At 51.1% G+C, this 20,361-nt stretch overlaps 1 protein-coding gene and 1 long non-coding RNA gene across 3 annotated transcripts in view; one reads left to right on the top strand and one right to left on the bottom strand.

The window, feature by feature from the left end:
* Positions 1-20,361, top strand: part of IFFO2 (intermediate filament family orphan 2) — a 60,136-nt gene that overhangs the window by 19,420 nt on the left and 20,355 nt on the right. The window contains exon 1 of one of the 2 annotated variants that reach the window (XR_008911552.1): positions 12,685-17,889. The exons of the other annotated variant lie outside the window; for it this stretch is intronic. The gene's annotated coding sequence lies outside the window, so the exon portion shown is untranslated. Of the gene's footprint in view, positions 1-12,684; positions 17,890-20,361 lie in introns of those variants that run through there. 2 annotated transcript variants of the gene reach the window in all.
* Positions 4,849-8,433, bottom strand: LOC130453892 (uncharacterized). Its single transcript, XR_008911553.1, has 3 exons — positions 8,247-8,433; positions 6,997-7,109; positions 4,849-6,257 (listed from the first exon to the last, which is right to left on the bottom strand). It is a non-coding gene; the product is annotated as an uncharacterized LOC130453892 (long non-coding RNA).

Genomic DNA, 20,361 nt, shown 5'->3' on the forward strand with positions numbered 1-20,361 from the left:
GACGCAGCAAATGCCAGCTCTGCTCAGACCTCCAGCGAGCCTCAGCTCCCTCCCCGCCGCTGTCCCCTCCAGTGCGGGGTGGCTGTTATTGCTAGGATGTGTTTCCTGGGCCCAAATTGGATCTCTTTGATCCTGCCCTCTTGACTGGCCCCTTCTCAAACAGGTCTCTCAGGGAATGGCAGCAGCCAGCTCCCTGGTCGGCCCCATTCTTGGGCAGGTAACCTTTACCCTCCCTTTCATGCCTTGCTCCTGGGGGACACCGTGCTGCAGGCTGTCACACTCCTACAATCCAGGGCTGTTCCCAGAAGCAGAGGCTGAGGGGGCGCTCAGGACAGAGTCACCTTGTTCCAGGCATCCCAGACTTCTCAGCTCTGGAGTCTGCCCCATAACGGTCCCATTGCCTTTCCCATTCCCAACTAATTGGGGTGTTTTCCTCAGCCCACGCTGACTTTCCTGGGAGCTTGAGGGGGCCACGGGATAGACATTGAAGGCTTCAGGGGGAATGAAGGGATTGGGGAGAGGCATGGCATGTTGTGAAGGCAGGATTTGAATCCAGGTCCCCTGACTCCAGAGACAAATACTCTTTCCATTGTACCACACTGTCTCTACATTTTGGCTATTTCCCTCCTTTTAAAGTTTAGGAACTCAAAGTGGCAAGAATTTGTCCAAAGTCTCGCAGAGAATCCAGGGTGGTGGCATCGCGAGCCCAGAAGCAGTGCTCCTCAGTCCCCGAGGGCTTTCCCTCCATGCCACCGTGGCTGGGGCTTCCCTTCTCTGGATCAGGAATGGGACGGAGGGCCAATGGAGCCCTGCTCCATGATCTACAGCTTGGGGGGGGGGAGGGAGGGCCCTCGGGGGGAGCCCTTCATGCCGAGGCCCCGTCTGCCTTGGGACAGCCCGGTGCCATATGCTGGTGGGCATCCTCACGGTGATATTGAGCCTCTGGCATGGGGCCTGCGGTCCTAATGGGCGTCTAAGGACCCAGCACCTGCCCCTTGGCTCCCCCAGGGAAGCTTTGTCAGGGGATCCGGCAGGATCCATTCCCTCCTTCCTCCTTCTGAAGAGAAGTTGTACCAGAGCTCTGGGGCCCCTGCCATCTGGTGAGAGGGAGCTTAGAGAGAGGTGAAGGGAAAGGAACAAAAGGCCTCACGGAAGTCTTTTCTCCCTCATTTCCTCCTCCAAATTAAATAAAAATAGTGTAATGAGAGTTGCATTGCTCGCCTTGAAGGCTGATTATAAGAAAGTGCTTTTGAAACTTTTAAAATTGTTTTAAATGGTTAAAAGTGAGGGAAGAGGCAGGTCGGTAGCAAAAAGGACAGAGCACCAAGCCTGGAGTCTGGAGTTCCTGAGTTCAAATCTGGCTTCTCACACTGCCTAGCTGGGCAATTGCCCAGCCCTTTATGCAATTCTATCTTAGAGTTGTTAGTAGGCCAGAAGGTAAGAGTGTTTAAAAAAAGTAGTGAGGGAAGGCCTGGAATTGGAGTCAGAAGATCTGGGTGTGAATTCTGCTCCTTGTGTTTGGTCAAGTCACAACCTGGGCCTCCATTTCTCCATCTGTAAAATGAGTGTTCCTGTGATGCCTTTGGGGAGCTCCTTTCACTGATAGATGGAGGCCCCTCATCTTTGTGTATCACCAGGCCCAGACCCTAAGCCTTTCCAGGTGAGTGCAGGACCTGCTAGAGACAGCGGAAGCCTTGGAGGCAGGCAGAGAATGGTATCTTCCCTTCTGTCATGTTCCCTCCCTCACGAAAACCCGGGGAAGGTCGTCTTGTAATTGAGAACTTTTTTTTTTCCCTATTTTTTAGATAGATGGGTAACCACCTCTCACCCAGGGCTCTCTTCTGGCCCCTTTTCTCTTCTCATTCAATATTATGATCTCATTTTCTCCCATGGGCTTTTTCCTCTTTAAGCCCCTAGTCTTGTGGATCAGGATTCTCTCTAGCATTCATCCCTCCATTCCTAGAGTAAATCCTCATTCTTCCTTACCTAGCATATCCCTCGGTCTCCCCCTGCTTCCATTTTCTCCCCTTCTTCTTTCCTTCCATGTTACTCCCTCTCTTCCTCTGAAGAGAATGCACCTTCACTCTCCATCCAGTCTGGCTTCCAGTGGTCTCTCCTGGATTGGATGCCTCAGTCCACCCAGACTGCCCCCACTGTGCCATCTTCCAGCTCTGTCTCTGCCCCACTGGCGGCCGTGTAGCCCTGGGATGTACTCCTTCCTCTCCTCCATCTCTTAGACTCCAGGAAGCCTTTCCTGACCCTGCCCTGCCTCAATCCTCAGGCCATAGGTATATTGTACCCTTTGGGGTAGGGAGGGCTTTGTGGCCCTGGCACAAGTCTCTCCCGATGGCTGGCACATCCATAGACATTGCTTTGAATTAGTTGGACTAAGAAAGTGAGGGTTAGCACAGGGATCACTTGCTGCCCCCGGGGTCATTGGCAAGAGCCCTCCTTGGACTTGGGTTTGAGGTCTCTGACATGGTTCTGCTGTTCTCCTTAATGTCCCTGGGAGAGAGGCCCAGGCAGAGCAGAACCTGGAAGGCTCAGAATTTTGGGATATTTCAGGGAGGGCTCACCGGCCCCCTGGTTCTCTCCAGCTTGACCGTGATGGATTTGGGGCAGGAAGTGAGGCTGTCGACAGTGCTGGGGCATCGATAATAATGAGACCTAATTTAGATGCCTTCCCCAAGAGGCTGTTAGTCTGAGAAGGGGTTAAATGCCCCGGTGGAATGAGAAGGCCAGCCTCCCCAGCTGGGATCTGGTGTCCGAGCCCCTTCTGGCCCCAGAATGTGCTTGGGCCATCTGGTTCTGAGGCTGAGGACACCGGCTCCCATCTGTCCCAAGGAGAAGAGTTATTGAAGAGAAGTGATTGTGGGATTTTGGTGGGGAGGCAGGAGGGGAAAGGGCGAGGAGGGAGAAGGTTTCTAAAGCCAGCCAGTGACCTCTAGGGCAGGCAGCTGAGGCCAGAGGCACAATGCCTGGGCACTTGGAATCCTTAGCCCACTTTATAACAGGAGTCCATCTCTACATCATTAGTTCCTCAAGTGGGATTTGGGATTTGTCCATATACTCATCGATTCATCAAATCATTGATTTAGAGCTAAAATAGACCTTAGAGATCATGTAGGCCATTTTACAAAGAAGGAAAGTAAGGCCCAGAGGAGCTAAGTGACTTTGATAAAGGGCACACAGTGGGCAAAGCAGGATTGGAACTCAGGAATTGTGACTCCAAGTTCAGTGCTCCTTCAGCTGTCTTCTGACTGGTAGACAAATTCATTTCAATTTGACAACCTTGTACTAAGTGCCTACTTTGGGCAGGCCTTTTCTGCAATTTATAGTCTTGTCTAAAGCATTGTAAAGCTATGACTTGCCCAGGGTTATAGAGATGGGATTAGGTCTTCCTTGTTCCTGCTAGCTCTCGCTCCTGTACAACATGCTGACTCTCAATGAGAAAAATAATTATAAATAATAATAATTGCTGACAGTGAGGGAGGCAGTGAGGTGGCTCAGTCAATTGAGAGTCAGACCTATTAGGTTCTGGGTTCAATTCTGGCCTTGAATACTTTCTAGCTATGTGTCCCTGGGCAAGTCACTTAATCTTCATTGTCTAGCCCTTACCTCTCTTCAGTCTTTGAGAGATCAGAGGACCAGGTCTCAGGAGGAGGAAGAGAGAGTCCTAGAGCCCAAAAGAAAAACTATGTCTGTTCTTGGCTCATATCTGTTAGGCACATGCTTTTTTTGTTTTTTTCTTATCCTTATTCCTTTCCTTCACTCTTGCTGGATGAATTACTGGATCATAGGTTTAACAGTAGCTAGCATTTAGATAATGCTTTAAAGTTAAACATTATCTTGAAGCAAAATACTTTATAAATAATCTCTCATTTGATGGGCTAAAACAACCCTGGGAGATAGGTACTATTATCCCTGTTTTACAGATAAGGAAACTGAGGTTCAGAACTCAGTTGTGCTGGATCATAGTAGTGAGGATTTTCTCTCTCTTCTCCCCCTTCCCTCTCTCTTCTCTCTGTCTCTTTTTTTCCCTCTTCCTTCTCTCTCTTTTTCCCCTTTTCCTCTCCTTCCTTCCTTCCTTCCTTCCTTCCTTCCTTCCTTCCTTCCTTCCTTCCTTCCTTCCTTCCTTCCTTCCTTCCTTCCTTCCTTCCTTCCTTCCTTCCTTCCTTCCTTCCTTCCTTCCTTCCTTCCTTCCTTCCTTCCTTCCTTCCTTCCTTCCTTCCTTCCTTCCTTCCTTCCTTCCTTCCTTCCTTCCTTCCTTCCTTCCTTCCTTCCTTCCTTCCTTCCTTCCTTCCTTCCTTCCTTCCTTCCTTCCTTCCTTCCTTCCTTCCTTCCTTCCTTCCTTCCTTCCTTCCTTCCTTCCTTCCTTCCTTCCTTCCTTCCTTCCTTCCTTCCTTCCTTCCTTCCTTCCTTCCTTCCTTCCTTCCTTCCTTCCTTCCTTCCTTCCTTCCTTCCTTCCTTCCTTCCTTCCTTCCTTCCTTCCTTCCTTCCTTCCTTCCTTCCTTCCTTCCTTCCTTCCTTCCTCATTTTCTCTCTCTTTTTCTCTCTCTCTCCTCATTGAAAAGAGATCTTCACCCTTCTAGAAGGTAGACTTGGAGTATTGTTGTTACATAAAAATTCACCCTGTAGCCAGCCAACTTGGGGACAAGCATCCCTGATGATTGAACTAGGCTGATCCTCACGTGCCAATCTCTCCCTGTCTCCCAGTAGAACTGGGCAGACCCCTTGCCCCATGGAAGCCACCCACGTGTCCCAGTGGGGCCCTGGAAGATGGCTTTGGTAGAGAACCTCCCAAATAAGGAAGCTCAAGGTCAGCGTAGCCAAAGGACTCATGGAGGATGTGGAGCCAGGCAGCAGCAGGACCAGCTCTCAGGCCAGCCTTCCGATCCCTGGCCCTGTGGTCTTCCCTCTCCTCCCTGCCTGGATGAGGGGCTTTGTCCCTTTCCTGCTCCAGCTGGGCAGCCACGTGCCCGGGTTCCCTTTGCCTCGGTCCCTCAGGCAGGCCGGGAGCAGCCAGGCCGCAGCAGGGAGGCCGGGAGGGGAGACGACCTCACCACTTTTTCATGTAAAGTTTAGGGTTTTGCCTCTGCCACAACATGAGGCTGATATTAAATAATGAGTCTGTTCCCTTGAGCAGTATTTAGTCAGCTAATCCCCTCCGCTTGGAACAGGCGATTACCAGTCTAATTACCTGTTCCGGGGAGCCAGGAGTCTGGTGTATTTCACCTCCAGTTATGACAATTACAGCGTAACACACAAGGGCGGGCGGGCGGGCGGGCGGGCAGGCCAGCGGGATGGGGCTTCCCGAGCCAGAGCCAGCCGCCTGCTCTTTTATAAACCGCCTTCCCTGGTGTTTTCCTTCCTTTGTCCTCCCTTCCTCCTCCATCGGGAGCAGAGACTGTTCCACAAGGGGGCCTCTTCACCCCAAGAAAATGGAGGTGCACCCCCTTTTGTGGGAGGGACAGAGGCTGGGGTCCAGGCAGCGCAGGACGATTGAAGGCAGGAAGGCCTCTCTAGAGTTAAATGGCGCAGTCCAGACCCCTCAGTCTACCCTGGGGAAACTCGGAATTCCAATCCATGCTCCGCCGCCAGTCACTTCACCTTGATGACTCTCAGTTTGCGCTTCTGTCAGGTGCCTGCCTTCTCAGGGTCATGGGGAAGATCAGAGGAGATGCAAAGCACTTCCCTCCCCGGGTCTTAGCTTCCTCATCTGTAAAATGGGCTGGTCACGATGGAAATGAGAGTGGTGATGAGCCACCCGAGGGAGGCCCGGGAGTGTGGGGGGTTGTGGGAGACAGGCTCCATGATGGGCGGGGGGAGTTCCTGATGAACCAGCATGGTGGCTTGTGGGTGCCAAGGTTTGGGAGACCATCCCAGGGGTGCTGACTCACCCCATTGTCTTGCACCACCATTGTACTCCCCCACTTCTGGACTGGAGAGGTTGGGGAGGCCAGGTTCCCTGGAGGAGCGCTGGAGGGGCTGAGTCATGGAAGATGTAGGACCTGCCTTGTGCAAACAAAGTCCGGGAGGCAGCAGACGCTTCACTAGGATTCAGCATGGTGTCATGGGCAGGGAGCCAGCCTCGAGGTCGGATGAGAAGAACCGAGTTCTAGTTTTGCTTCTTGCACAGACCGGCTGTGGGACTGTAGCTGAGTTACTTCACTTCTCAGTGATGTGGGCACACTATTAGTGGCAGAGAAGATGCCAGGCTGGATTAGTGGAGGGAGTTTCTTCACCTAGAGTTCTCCCTACCAGGGAAATCAGAGATCAGGTCCCACATCCATATTTCATTTCATTTTATTTATATATTGATTAATATATTAACAGAGTATATTATTCCATTTTGTTTTTTGACAGTTACCTATAGTCTTAGTTTCAGTTCTAAGACAGAAGGGTGGCAAGGGCGAGGCAATGGGGTTAAGTGATTTGCCCAGGATCACACAGCTAGGTTTGAACCTGAGTCATCCCGACTCCAGACGTGGCTCTCAGTCCACTATGCTACCTCCGTAGCACTTTCAGATTTACCGAGTTCTTTCCTCCCAATGGCTCTGGGAAGTTAGTCATCAATGTATTATCACCCCCTTTTATAGATGAGAAAACTGAGGCTCAGAAAGGCGGAGTGATTTGCTGGAGGTCACACAGCTAGAATGGTGCTGCTGGTGAGAGTCAGGATAAGCTTCCTAGAGATGGAGTTTGAGTCGGGTTCTAGAGTACATAGCTGAATTAAGGAAAAGGGAGTAGGAAACAGCATGAGCAAAGACTTGGAGGTAGGAAAGTATGGGGCACGGTCAGGAGGTCAGAGAGCGTCCTAGTTTGGCCAAACTATAGAGTAATCTGGGAACAGTATATACGATATGGCTAGAAAGCTAGAACTAGGTTGGAGTGGGCCTTAAATGCTAGTCAAAAATGAAACACTTTTTATGTTATCTCATTCAGTCTTCAACAAGCTGGTGCTGAAGGTCCTACAGGGATTATTCCATGTCTTACCTTAGTGACCTTGGACAAGTCCCTTTCCTTGGGCCTGTTTCCTCATGGAAAATAGGAGGAGGTTGGAGTAGAAGACCTTCAAGGCAACTTCCAGACCTAAATCTCAATGGGTCCTGTGGTGAAGAAACTGAGATTGAGTGGTTCAATGTTTTGCCTGTGGTTGTACAACTTATTAAAATATTAGAGGCAGAATTTGAATCTAGACCCCATTCTGACCCTGAGCCTCTCAGTCTTTGCACTACAGCAGGCTGCCTCCCAAAGAACATGACTTTTCCTTGTCAGGCAGTAGTGAATGCTTGAGAAGAGAAGAGATTGAGTGCATTGCTACATATAAGGAAGTTTAGGCTGGCAGCTAGGTCAAAGGCGGATTGGATGGGGAGCAAGTAGAAGCAGGAAGGCCAATTGAGACTCTACTAATTGGGACAGCTGGGTGGCTCTGTGGATAGAATGCCAGGCCTGGAGATGGGAGGTCCTGGGTTCAAATTTGACCTCAGACAGTTCCTAATAGCATGACCCTGGGCAAGTCACTTAACCCCCATTGCCCACTGTTTTACTGCTTTGGAACTGATACTTAGCACTGATTCTGTGACAGAAGATAAGAGTTCTGAGAGAGAAAAGCGGACAGACAAAGCTAGACAGAGTGGAGCAAAGAGAGAACGAGAGACAGACAGAGAAAGGAAAGAGAGAGGGGGAGAAAAGGGAGAGGGAGAGCGAAGGAGGAGAGAGGACAGAGAGAGAAAGGGAAGGAGGGAGGGAGAGGCAGGCTGGTGAGGTACCATGGTGGGGTAGTGTCTTTGGGAACCCACGGTTCTCCCAGAGCGAAGGAACCTGCCCAGAGGGAGGTCACAGTGGAAGGATTAGCCTCAGTGCTCCCAATTGCAGGGTGCCTTTGTTTACCTGGACGTGGAATCACAGGCAGCAGTCATAAACAACCCAGGGGACCCAACCTGCCCATTAGTGTCCAAAATAGGCCCTGGAGTGGAGGAGGCTCCTTTTCCCCAAAGCTCTCTGTAAACACAGTGACGAGGCTGGGGGGAGCCATTGGTGCCTCGCAAATGAGAGAGAAAAAAGGGACACACTGAAAACCTGGAGGGCTGGGAGGGATCGGGCTGATTTTGTGCCTTTTCTTTCCTTTTTTTGTAAAAAGGAAACATCTTCCTGATGCTTTTTGTCTGTTACATCAGTCGCTCCCTGGCCCGCTCCAGATTGACTCCTCCCTTGTGACAAGAAAAAAAAATTTAAGCAGAAACCTCCACTAGAGTGACCTCATCTGACAATGTATGCAATATTCAGTCCTAGGAGTGGCCTGCCTCTGCTGGGAGCTGCGAGCTCTGTCGCTTCTCTCCTTGGTTTTTCAGTTCTTCAGCGTTCAATTTCCTTTCAGATCTAGGGCAGCCATGAAAATACTGACAGGAAGGCACTGAGGATGACTGTCATTACCAGAGCCCCCCCTTTACAAATGGCACTGCCCCAAGGGTCTATTGTGAGCTGTTCATGTTGTCATAATGTCTCAGGCTACCTACGGCCCCATGGTGGAGGGACGGTCAGGAAGATTATCTCCATTTGACAGCCGGGAAACTGAGGCTCATGGAGCAGAGGAGGAGCTTAGGAACAAACCCAAGGTACAGACCCCCTAAGAAGGATTGAGACATCTCATTGCTCATTCTTGGGGATCATTTGACCATTGCTTCCAGGTTTCCAAGACTTAATAAGCCTGTTAAATTAGAATCATGAAACTGGAAGATGCAGGTTCAAGCCCTGGACAGCTACTTATTATCTGATCAACCCCCTTTCCCTCTCTGAGCCTTAGATGATTGCTCTAATGATCCTTAATGTCCCCTTTAATTCTGACATTCTGGGTTCTAAAAATCCTCTTCACTCTTTCATTCAGGGTTCCAAAGTCTCTCCAGGTTCTGACATTTTTAAGTTCTAATCCAGTCTAATCCAAACTGATTTTCCATTTTCTAATGTCCCTTCCAGTTCTGACATTCTCTTTTCTAAGATCTCTCCCATATCTGACTTTCTGAGTTCTAAGCTCCCTCCAAACTCTGACATTCTCTGTTCTAAGCTCCCTCCAAACTCTGACATTCCCTGTTCTAAGCTCCCTCCCAGCTCTGACATTCTCTGTTCTAAGGTCTCTCCCAGCTCTGACATTCTCTGTTCTAAGGTCTCTCCCAGCTCTGACATTCTCTGTTCTAAGCTCTCTCCCAGCTCTGGCATTCTCTGTTCTAAGGTCTCTCCCAGCTCTGACATTCTCTGTTCTAAGGTCTCTCCCAGCTCTGACAATCTCTGTCCTAAGATCTCTCCCAGCTCTGACATTCCCTGTTCTAAGCTCCCTCCCAGCTCTGACATTCTCTGTTCTAAGGTCTCTCCCAGCTCTGACATTCTCTATTCTAAGGTCTCTCCCAGCTCTGACATTCTCTGTTCTAAGCTCTCTCCCAGCTCTGACAGTCTCTGTTCTAAGGTCTCTCCCAGCTCTGACATTCTCTGTCCTAAGGTCTCTCCCAGCTCTGACATTCTCTGTTCTAAGGTCTCTCCCAGCTCTGACATTCTCTGTTCTAAGCTCCCTCCCAGCTCTGACATTCTCTGTTCTAAGGTCTCTCCCAGCTCTGACATTCCCTGTTCTAAGGTCTCTCCCAGCTCTGACATTCTCTGTTCTAAGGACTCTCCCAGCTCTGACATTCTCTGTTCTAAGGTCTCTCCCAGCTCTGACATTCTCTGTTCTAAGGACTCTCCCAGCTCTGACATTCTCTGTTCTAAGGTCTCTCCCAGCTCTGACATTCTGGGTTCCAAGCTCTCTCCCAGCTCTGACATTCTCTGTTCTAAGGTCTCTCCCAGCTCTGACATTCTCTGTTCTAAGGTCTCTCCCAGCTCTGACAGTCTCTGTTCTAAGGTCTCTCCCAGCTCTGACATTCCCTGTTCTAAGGTCTCTCCCAGCTCTGACATTCCCTGTTCTAAGGTCTCTCCCAGCTCTGACATTCCCTGTTCTAAGCTCCCTCCCAGCTCTGACACTCTCTGTTCTAAGCTCTCTCCCAGCTCTGACATTCTCTGTTCTAAGCTCCCTCCCAGCTCTGACACTCTCTGTTCTAAGCTCTCTCCCAGCTCTGACATTCTCTGTTCTAAGGTCTCTCCCACCTCTGACCTCCTCTAGAACCTCAGGGACCAAGATTCCTGCTTGCCAGGCCAGCTGTTAGAACATTTAGCCTTTGTTGCTTAGACCTTGGCTTCTGAAGGGGCGGGAGGTGGGGGCTTTGAGCCAGCTTCCTCCCGCCAGCTCGCTGATAAGAACCGGAGGTTAAGCGTGTCTGGGGGTGACTCTCCAGTCTCCCATTCACGGATGGAGGCGAGTTAAGAGGAAGAAAGCTTCCTGAACTCTGGGGGGAGGGGAAGGAGTAACTAACCGTCTGGCCTGCTTTGTTCTCTGGCCTTTCTCTTCTGAGTAATGAGGCAGTGTGGTTCAGAGTTCTGAGAACTGCGTGGATGTGTGCCTGGAGGAGGGAGGAAGAACAGCATCCACATCACAGATATCACAGATGGGGGGGGGGGGGTGCCTGTCGGCCGCACAGTCCCTGCTTTCAGGGAGCTCCTCCACTGGAGAGCAATCACAAAAGTGTAGAGTTAGAACCTAGAGGTCATCTAGTCCAACTCCTGCTCCCCATTTTAGAGAAGAGGAAACTGAGGCAGAGAGGGCGTTCCTATTCCAAAGCTATTATGCCCTTCCCCTGCCCTGGGAGGAAAGGAGGAAGGCTCTGCCAGGCAGGATAAGATCCCTGCCTCGGGGGCCCACTCAGGCTCAGAGGGGAGCCCCACAGAAGGCAGATAAAAGCCATTCCAGCCACTCGGAGAGGTTTCCCTCCAGCGCTGAGGGAGGTGACTCTAAATACCCCACCCCAGTGCCTTGCTGCAGCCTTGAATGCTGGTTAACCTCAGCTGGGAAATAGCAAGGGCCGAGAGTTCCTGGGGCTTCCCTTCTGGGTCCCAAAGCCCTTTGGAGGCTCCGTGCCTGATTAAGCCAGGCCCCTCTCTCCTTTTGACAGAAAATGAAACTGAGCTCCACAGAGGGGACGGGTTTTGCTCTGAAACACCGGGACAGCAAGAATTACCAGCGCTGGGATTTGAATTCAGGTCTCTCCTTTGTCTGTGCCATTGACCCCGTTTGCAGTGGGCAGGGCCCGCGTGGGTGTAGGCTCGGTGCCCCCGGGCTCCCCGGGAGGGAGCCTGCCTAATGATGGGTGTCCCCGGATTCAGCGCTTCCTCCAAGGGTGTCACCAGGAGTGTGAGCGCTCCCCAAGCCCTTGACAAGTGTTAAGTGCCGGGTAATTGCTTGTTAATGAGGGCATCAAAAGAAGACTGTTTAGCCAGGGTTTATGAGGCAGCCCTCCCTGTCCGAGCTAGAGCGGAGGGCAGTGGAGGAGCCGGGGGAGCCCCTGGGAGAGGCGGCAGCACCCACAATGCTAGGGCTGGCTGGGGCTTGAGAGGGGAACCCCGGGGCAAGCCCGGCTTCGAGGCCTGCTCATCCGGCACCCCAGCGCCCCGGGAAAGCCGCCACGCAGGCAGGAGCTCCGGACCCGTGGAGGGCTCTGGGGCCTTTTCGAGGGCGGCATCTGGCTCCTCCAGCGGGCTAAGTGCCCACTTCTAGAGCCCGAGAAAGCCTCCTGTCCACCCTCCCTCCCCGGCTACAAAGGCTTCTAATGAGTCCCGGTGGGAGTCGGTTTGGGGTGGCTGGTGTGTGGGTTCTTAAAGGCCTCACTGTTCCCCATTAAAGCCTGCTGCTGAGCTTCTCCCACAAACAGCTTTGAACTTCTCCAACCAGGGGGAGGCCCTTGGCATCGGGTGGCGGAGGCGGCCGGGGACCTGGGCTGCTTGATGTGGTCCCACTCCCTTTCATAAGCGATCTCAAAGCACCACTCAGTGCCCACTCATCCGTGGAGCTCTCTGCATTCCCCCGCAGTGGAGAGGGAGGATGGCCTCCAAGATGCCCCGGCCTCGCCCCTCTCTTCCTAGCCCGTCGTCCTCTCTTTGCCCAGCTCCCTGTCTGCTACGTTCAGCTTAAGTTTGGGCCTGGCATCCCATTTGTCTTTGTACAGCTGTGTGTGTCCAGTGCTGATGGCAACTTAGAGTGGCCACGATTCCAGGGAGCCATGGGTGGGAGGGCCCTGGGAGCCCAGGGTGGCAGAGCTGGGGGAGAGCTTAGAACAGGGAATGGCAGAGCTGGGAGGGACCTTAGAACAGAGAATGTCAGAGCTGGGAGAGAGCTTAGAACAGAGACTGTCAGAGCTGGGAGGGACCTTAGAACAGAGACTGTCAGAGCTGGGAGAGACCTTAGAACACAGAATGTCAGAGCTGGGAGGGACCTTAGAACAGAGACTGTCAGAGCTGGGAGAGACCTTAGAACAGAGAATGTCAGAGCTGGGAGGGACCTTAGAACAGAGAATGTCAGAGCTGGGAGGGACCTTAGAACAGAGAATGTCAGAGCTGGGAGAGAGCTTAGAACAGAGAATGTCAGAGCTGGGAGAGACCTTAGAACACAGAATGTCAGAGCTGGGAGGGACCTTAGAACAGAGACTGTCAGAGCTGGGAGAGACCTTAGAACAGAGAATGTCAGGGCTGGGAGAGAGCTTAGAACAGAGAATGTCAGAGCTGGGAGAGACCTTAGAACAGAGAATGTCAGAGCTGGGAGGGACCTTAGAACAGAGAATGTCAGAGCTGGGAGAGAGCTTAGAACAGAGAATGTCAGAGCTGGGAGAGACCTTAGAACAGAGAATGTCAGAGCTGGGAGAGACCTTAGAACAGAGAATGTCAGAGCTGGGAGGGACCTTAGAATAGAGACTGTCAGAGCTGGGAGAGACCTTAGAACAGAGAATGTCAGAGCTGGGAGAGAGCTTAGAAGAGAGAATGTCAGAGCTGGGAGAGACCTTAGAACAGAGAATGTCAGAGCTGGGAGGGAGCTTAGAACAGAGACTGTCAGAGCTGGGAAAGAGCTTAGAACAGGGAATGGCAGAGCTGGGAGAGAGCTTAGAACAGGGAATGTCAGGACTGGGAAGGAGCTTAGAACCCAGAAGGTCAGAGCTGCACAGGGAAGGCAGAACCTAGAACGTTAGAAGGGAGCTGAAATGGAGGCGACCCTGCCGAGGAGGCCTCTCGGTGCCTGCGTGGTGGGGGCTGTTCCCCAGTCACCCGCCCTCTGTGGTTACCGTCGTGGCTGCTGGTGAGCGAGCCTGCTTGTTGTTCCATTAGGGCTGGCTGTAATGGAATCGGCTGCCCTGGTTGAGCATTTGTATTAAATTAATATCGCCTCCACAGAGACAATCAGTTGGCATTTAATTTTCCTTTCCTTCAGAGAGTGGCTCGAGCAGCCAGGTGTAGCAGGCTGGGCAGCGGGTCAGGGCCTTGGGCAGGCTGGGCAGTGGGGAGAGGAGGCTTTGGGGTGGGGTGGTTTTGAGCGATTTCTACAAAGGCAGTGGAGTGGGTTTCTGGTCTGGTCGGGGAGGCCCGACGTAGGGGCACCTTAGAGAAGAATCCCCTCCGCTCTGCGGCATCGGCCCTGGCGGAGGTCGAGGAAGAGGGGGCGGCTGCCCCTCGGGCCCCCTTGCAGTCCTGAGGGCCCTCCCAGGAGCTCTATTTAGAAGGCACTTGGGAAAACTCGAGCGGCTCCAGAGACATGCTGGCAGAAGAGTGCCCTGATCAGGGCAGAATTAGTTAATCAAAGATTTGGAGGAGACCTCAAAGGCCGACCCAGGGAGGGGCATCCAAGGCCCATGTTAGCCAATTCCGGATTAGGAGGCAGATGAAATGGCAGAGGAGGGGGGGGGGGGGATTAGACTGAGTAATCTGCGAGTCCCGGCGATGGGCTCCAACATGCCGTCAGGCCCACTCCCACTCTCCTGAGCCCTGGCACACCTAGCCTGTGGAGCCCAGCAGGGGAATGAGCTCCCCGAAACCAGAAAAGGGTGCGCTCTGAAGAGGCTGCCAGGAGAAAAATCAGGGAGCCAAATCACCAGCATGCCAGCTCCTCTGCCTCCTCACCCCCACCCCTTCCCTCCAGCACCCTTTCTATCCCCAGACACCCCCAAATCAGGCTCTGAGGCACAATTTTTCTAATATTTGTTTGGCAGCTTCAGTAGGTCTAAGGACCCCACTCTTTGGGGTCTTCCTCCCCTCGGAGAGGATGCCAGGCTGGTATAAGGCTTGTAGAGGAAAGGCCCTTCATTTGGGGGTTTCTCAGGAGTTCTGGGTTCTATTCCTGCCTCTCCTGCTAAAGCATCAGAAACTTCGTCTTCCTCTTTGACTTAAGTATTCATTCTCATCTGTACTGTGATGACCTCCTACCTGCTTCCCAGCTCTGACAGTCTGAGTTTGAGACTTCCTCCCAGCTCTGACATTCCCTGTTCTAAACTCTCTCCCAGCTCTGACATTCTCTGTTCTAAGGTCTCTCCCAGCTCTGACATTCTCTGTTCTAAGGTTCTCCCAGCTCTGACATTCTCTGTTCTAAGGTCTCTCCCAGCTCTGACATTCTCTGTTCTAAGGTCTCTCCCAGCTCTGACAGTTTCTGTTCTAAGGTCTCTCCCAGCTCTGGCATTCTCTGTTCTAAGGTCTCTCCCAGCTCTGACAGTCTCTGTTCTAAGCTCTCTCCCAGCTGTGACATTCTCTGTTCTAAGGTCCCTCCCAGCTGTGACATTCTCTGTTCTAAGGTCTCTCCCAGCTCTGACCTTCTCTGTTCTAAGCTCTCTCCCAGCTCTGACATTCTTGGTTCTAAGCTCTCTCCCAGCTCTGACAGTCTCTGTTCTAAGGTCTCTCCCAGCTTTGACAGTCTCTGTTCTAAGCTCTCTCCCAGCTGTGACATTCTCTGTTCTAAGGTCTCTCCCAGCTCTGACATTCTCTGTTCTAAGGTCTCTCCCAGCTCTGACAGTCTCTGTTCTAAGGTCTCTCCCAGCTCTGACATTCCCTGTTCTAAGGTCTCTCCCAGCCCTGACATTCTCTGTTCTAAGGTCTCTCCCAGCTCTGACATTCTCTGTTCTAAGCTCTCTCCCAGCTCTGACATTCTCTGTTCTAAGGTCTCTCCCAGCTCTGACATTCTCTGTTCTAAGGTCTCTCCCAGCTCTGACATTCTCTGTTCTAAGGTCTCTCCCAGCTCTGACATTCTCTGTTCTAAGCTCTCTCCCAGCTCTGACATTCTCTGTTCTAAGCTCTCTCCCAGCTCTGACATTCTCTGTTCTAAGGTCTCTCCCAGCTCTGACCTTCTCTGTTCTAAGCTCTCTCCCAGCTCTGACATTCTTGGTTCTAAGCTCTCTCCCAGCTCTGACAGTCTCTGTTCTAAGGTCTCTCCCAGCTTTGACAGTCTCTGTTCTAAGCTCTCTCCCAGCTGTGACATTCTCTGTTCTAAGGTCTCTCCCAGTTCTGACATTCCCTGTTCTAAGGTCTCTCCCAGCTCTGACATTCTCTGTTCTAAGGTCTCTCCCAGCTCTGACATTCTCCGTTCTAAGGGCTCTCCCAGCTCTGACATTCTCTGTTCTAAGGTCTCTCCCAGCTCTGACATTCCCTGTTCTAAGCTGTCTCCCAGCTCTGACATTCTGGGTTCCGATGACTTGGTCTCCAGCCCCATGTCTGCCTGCAAGAATTCACAATGCTCAGGAGTCTGGACAGACTAGACCCGGGTGGCTTTGAATTCTGGCCCTGTGCCCACTGCTGTGTTGTGGAACATAGACTTAGCTTTACGGTACACGGAGTGCTAGCCTTGGATTTAGGAAGACTGATTTAAAATGTGGCTCTGACCTTTACTAAGCCCTGTGACTTTGAGCAAGTCTTTTAACTTCTGTCTGCCTCAGTTCCCTCATCTGTAAAAGGGGGATAATATTGGCATCAGCCTCTCAGGATTGTCATAAGATCAAGGGAGATATTGTTTGTAAAGCACTTAGAACAGTGTGTGGCACATAGTGAGTGCTAGAGAAATACTGGTATTAGATTGAATTGCTTGTCAGCTCTGGGAGTCGTAGGGAGGGAGACAATTTGGATTATATAAGTTCAGAAAACTCACATGGATATTTGTTATTACATGTAATTGGTAAAATATCTTTATAATGAAACCTAAATTAAAAAAGAAATAGTGGTATCCCTTCTGCATCCCAGAGGAGGGGGAGCAGCGTATTTCTGCTTCCCTGACCTGGAAAATTCGGGTAAAAGTTTTTAACTTTCCCTTCATACCAGAGAAGAAATTAGATTTCTTTCTTTTTCTTTTATGGGGCATTTACAGTAAAATAAATTTATAGGGGGCAGCTAGTGGATGGAGAACCAGGCCTAGAGACGGGAGGTCCTGGGTTCAAATTTGACCTCAGACACTTACTAGCTGTGTGACCCTGGGCAAGTCACTTGACCCCCATTGCCTAGCCCTGACCACTCTTCTGCCTTGGAGCCAATACACAGTACTGATTCCAAGACCGAAGGTGAGGGTTAAAAAAAAAAAGAAAGAAATTGTATATATCTAAGGTATTCAAAGCCTGAATCAAAATGTTTATCAGAAGATAAAATGTGTTGATATTATATAATAGCATACATATAGTTTATGTATTTCTGAATTTCTCATTTTTGTGTGTGTGTCATCTGTGGCTTCTGACAATCTCCCTCCCAATTCCCACTTATTTTCTTGTGCTGCCCCGCCATGGGGAAAGTCCCTGCCTGGAAGAGATATGTGTCCTAGCTTTCGTTATTATGATTGTGGCTACAAGGGAGCCTTCCTCCGACTTCAGTAGCCAAAGGTCATCCCTGGTCCGTGGAGGAGAGAAGTGGCCGCTCCCTCGAGAGCTCTGTCATTGGGTTGGAGGGGAGTTTGGGCCTCCCCTGGGGAATTGCTAAAAGAGCGCCATGTATATAGTCCAAGCTACCTCCCAGAGAGTGTAGGAGCTGAGAGGGTTGGACCTTGGGAGAAGCTTCAGCCTGAGCCCCGTCGCAAACTTGGGGTGAATAGGAAGAGAGAATGGAGGCAGCGGAGGCCCCCAGGTCTGGCAGGGGCCTTTGGGGGGGCAGCTGTCATGGGCTGGATCTTGGAGTCCAGCCTGGAGAAGTCTGAATAATAGAAGAGAAGGCTGAAGGGGTGGCTTTGGCCTAGAGGAGCCAGAGGAGGAGGAGCTGCTTTGTCTTCCCCAGCACCCTGGCGAGAGATCACTTTGCAGCCCTGTTTGCTTGGCTTTGAAGCTCTAAGGTGGGGGCTCTGAGGGGAGGGAAGCAGAAAATTTGTGCCTCTGAACAGGAAATTCCAGCCTTTCAGATTCTTGCCTGGGCTAAAAGGGAGACTGTGGGTTCCCCAAAGAATAGAATATACTTAAGAAAGTTAGAACAGAGGGTGTCAGCGCTGGGAGGGACTGTAGAATCCAAGGTGTCAGGCGCCGGGGTCCCTCCAGATGTGCCACAGGCCCCCTCGACTGGCTTGTGAAATCCACTATACTGATTCTAAGACAAAAGGTGAGAGTTTTAAAAATCCGTGGATCCCACCGTATGATCTGAGCTAGTCTCTCCCACCTTGAAGCCCGAGGGAATAAAATGACTTGTCTAAGGTCAGCCAAACAGTAGCAGCGATGAGATTAGAATTTAAATGTTGGGACCCCAAATCCAGTCTTTCTGCTGTTACAGAGATGGTTCTGATTCCCAACTGAAAGCCTTTGGGGGCTGGGCCCAATTGAGGGCTCTATAACAATCTTCTGGCCTGGCCTCCATATTTCTCTTGACCTAGGGTCCCTGGAATTCTTTTAAGGGCAGGATGTGAAAAATGCATGAGTCAACTGCGATGACTTCAGCATGGATTTCCTGGCTTCTGCAGGCTCTGCTTTGTCAGCCTCTTCTCTCCAGACCCATGTCTCATAGAGCCCCACAAGGTTGTCTTTTGGAGGGGAAGAGGCATGTGTGAGTATGAGCACCTTGCGTTATCAGCCCCTGCCTGGTGTGATGACACACAGGGTTTGGAATGCTAGAAAGTGAGAGAGGGAAGGAGAAGAGAGGGATGGTGGGGAAGAAAGAAAGAAAGAAAGAAAGAAAGAAAGAAAGAAAGAAAGAAAGAAAGAAAGAAAGAAAGAAAGAAAGAAAGAAAGAAAGAAAGAAAGAAAGAAAGAAAGAAAGAAAGAAAGAAAGAAAGAAAGAAAGAAAGAAAGAAAGAAAGAAAGAAAGAAAGAAAGAAAGAGAAGGAAGGAAGGGAAAGAGAAAGGAGAGAGAAAGAAAAGAGAGAATAAAAGAAAAGAGAGAGGAGAGGGGGGGAGAGAGAGAGAGAGAGAGAGAGAGAGAGAGAGAGAGAGAGAGAGAGAGAGAGAGAGAGAGAGAGAGAAAGATCCCAAACAGTCAGCCAGCAGCAAAGACTGCATCCACAGTCCAGCCAAGCCCAGCTGGCTTCAGGGGCTCAGGCCCAGCCAGCCTTGCACAGTCATTTCCCCACTGCATTATTGACCTCGACATTCCTGCTGGCTCCCAGCTCCCTTTACTTCCCCTCCCCCTGGCTCAGGGAGTTGTGGGAAGTGTGGAGAGAAGATTTCTCCATCCCCCCCTTCTTCCAGCTTCCAGCCTTTCTGAGGAGCGGGAGAGGGGGGATAGAAGGAGGTTAAGAAGCTGCTGGCTTCTTTTGATCTCTGGCCTTTCTCCCCAGAGGAGTTCTTAGCCAGGATCCTGGGAGGAGCTTCTTCCAGACCCAGGCCCAGGGTGTTGTTTTTTTTTTCTAAGGCTATTTGAGGCTAGGTGGGAAATGGTATTAGAAATCGTAAAATTATAAAATGCTGGAATTGGCGGGGAACTTGGAACATAGACCCTCAGAGCCAGGATAAACGTGTAACGTTGGATCTGAAGGAGCCTGAGGAGGGAGCCGAGGCGTTAGGACCGACCATAGGGCTTAGAACATTGGAAGTAGAAGGGACTTTCCTCCCTGGCTTCCACAGCGGAGCTGAACTCCGAGGAAGCGTGCATGGGCCACGGCCTCTCTACTGAGACTCTTCTCTCTCAGACATCCCCCAGGCACCGTTCGCAGAGCCCCTATTCCCTGGGGGAGCCGCTGCTCCATTTATTCCCTGGCATCCCCAGAACCATGCCTGGGAGACTATTATTGTTAATAAATTAGTGGCAGAAAGACTTTTCGGAGCACTAAAAGAGCAGCATGGCTTCCGGGGAGCTCTGCAGCCCACTTTCCTCCTACTTTGCTGGGTGTGAATCACAGAAAACAGAAGAGCTTCCAAGGATTCACGGCTGTGGGGGCTGTGGAGTGGGCAGCACCATGCTTTCAATGACAAAGAAAGTGGACTGGTCATCGTGTAGAAGAACAAAAGAAGGCAGCTGGACAGCCGGGGGGATAGACAGACATCCAGAGAGGAGTCACAACGTGCTTTGGGAGGAGATGGAAAGGCATGGGCATAAGGAAGGTGAGAATCAATATGGCGCAGTGGAAAGAGCCAAGGCAGAATTCATCCCGGCTGCTTCCTCCTTGTGGACCACGGCTTCTGGCCTTCATTTCCTCGTTATAAAATCTAGGGACCAGACTCGAGGATTTTGAAATTCTCTTCTAAAAAAATCCTTGGATTCTCTAAAATGGAGTTTGAAAGGCTGGAGATTTGGAATCCTGGGAGAGCCTTAAGGGATTGAGTCAGGCATTGAATCCAGAGGACCTTCAGGACACCCTGGCCCTGCCGACGGCTGACATGACTGGGCAAGAGTTTGGGCAGGCCTGCAAGCCTGAGCAGCCATTAGACTAATGCAGCTCTTGGCCGAAGCGGAGGAGAACAAGCCAAATTTGGATCGGAACTTGGCCTGGACACCCCTTCTCTTTCCTTCTCTCTCTGGAATGGGATGAGCGCTGGCCTCTTCAGGGAGGCTTGGTTTGGGAAGGAAAAACCAAACATCCTAAGGGTCCTGGGAACGGAGGAAGAGTTGCTGGATCTTAGCCTTGAGCTGAAACGAGGCGTAGGGAAAGAACAGCAGTGATATGCTCAAAAGTTTTGTGATGCCCTGACTTGGAAGCCATCTCCAGGATTCTGGGTCTAAACTTGACCCTACGGGGGCAGCTAGCTGACTCAGCGGATGGAGAGCCAGGTCCAGAGATGGGAGGTCCTGGGTTCAAATCTGGCCTCAGGCACTTCCCAGCTGTGTGACCCTGGGCAAGTCACTTAACCCCCATTGCCAGCCTTGGAACCCATACACATATTGATTCCATGACGGAAGGTGAGGGTTAAAAATAAATAAATAAATAAACTTGACCCCAGACTTGAGGGTCCAGAGAAAGAGCACCAACCTAAGCTAATTGGTTGGACCCCCTCCTCCTGCCTCATTGCCCCATCTATGAAATGAAATGATTAAATTCTCATCGTGCACTGAGGATATTGGAAAGGATGGAGGCGATTTATT

The sequence above is a fragment of the Monodelphis domestica genome, chromosome 4 (assembly GCF_027887165.1).
Source record: "Monodelphis domestica isolate mMonDom1 chromosome 4, mMonDom1.pri, whole genome shotgun sequence".
Classification (NCBI taxonomy): domain Eukaryota; kingdom Metazoa; phylum Chordata; class Mammalia; order Didelphimorphia; family Didelphidae; genus Monodelphis; species Monodelphis domestica.